This window comes from Lytechinus variegatus, chromosome 2 (assembly GCF_018143015.1).
Source record: "Lytechinus variegatus isolate NC3 chromosome 2, Lvar_3.0, whole genome shotgun sequence".
NCBI lineage: Eukaryota > Metazoa > Echinodermata > Echinoidea > Temnopleuroida > Toxopneustidae > Lytechinus > Lytechinus variegatus.
This window is the reverse complement of record NC_054741.1, coordinates 17352318-17353235: the sequence shown is the minus strand read 5'-3', so window position 1 is coordinate 17353235 and position 918 is coordinate 17352318. Positions and strand designations below refer to the sequence as shown.

Here is a 918-nt window from a genome sequence, read left to right as displayed (position 1 = left end):
TCATCATCATCATTATCATCAGAAGGGGTACAATTTATTTATATATATACAATATACAATATTATTATCATTAGTAGTGTAGTGTAGTAGTAGTATAGTAGTAGTAGTAGTAGTAGTAGTAGTAGTAGTAGTAGTAGTAGTAGTAGTAGTAGTAGTAGTAGAAGTAGTAGTATAGTAGAAGTAGTAGTAGTAGTAGTATAGTATAGTAGTAGTAGTAGTAGTAGTAGTAGTAGTAGTAGTAGTAGTAGTAGTAGTAGTAGTAGTAGAAGTAGTAGTAGTAGTAGTAGTAGTAGTAGTAGTAGTAGTAGTAGTAGTAGTAGTAGTAGTAGTAGTAGTAGTAGTAGTAGTAGTAGTAGTATAGTAGTAGTATAGTAGTAGTAGTAGTAGTAGTATATTATAATTATTGTCATTTTCATTGTTGTTATCATCATCATCATTATCATCAGAAGGGGTAAAATAGAAGAGTGTCATGAATTTGAAATAAATGGGGTTTTTTATCACTACAAAAGAACAATGGTACATTCCGGGTTTCTTCATTTAAATGGGGAGCACCGTATGTGTAATATAAGTTATGTTTGCTGTGGGTGGGAAATATGCAGTTTAATTCAAATGAACAGGCTGATTAGGGTTAATGCCACAGAAGAAAATATACTTATTAAAACAACTCGATGACCGAGCCCATAATTCAAAAATACAAAAATAAATGTAGCCCTTGACTCATTGGGCAAACATGAGTCGGTGAATGTGTGTAAAAAATATCATCAAACATTATAGATTGATAAAAACTTACCTCGCTCAAGTTATGCACTTGTTATGCAGTGGTATTTTTTCACCCAAGATACCAAAGTATATCCAACTCACAAACTAGAGGAAAACAGTTATTTTGTAGAGAAAGAGATATAGCTTTAAGGCCAACAC

At 31.8% G+C, this 918-nt stretch overlaps 1 protein-coding gene across 1 annotated transcript in view; it reads right to left on the bottom strand.

The window, feature by feature from the left end:
- The window catches only part of LOC121409394 (carbohydrate sulfotransferase 9-like), a 5508-nt gene extending 4590 nt beyond the window's left edge, over positions 1 to 918 (bottom strand). Inside the window, exon 1 of the mRNA XM_041601330.1 lies at positions 791 to 918. The gene's annotated coding sequence lies outside the window, so the exon portion shown is untranslated. The remainder of the gene's footprint in view (positions 1 to 790) is intronic.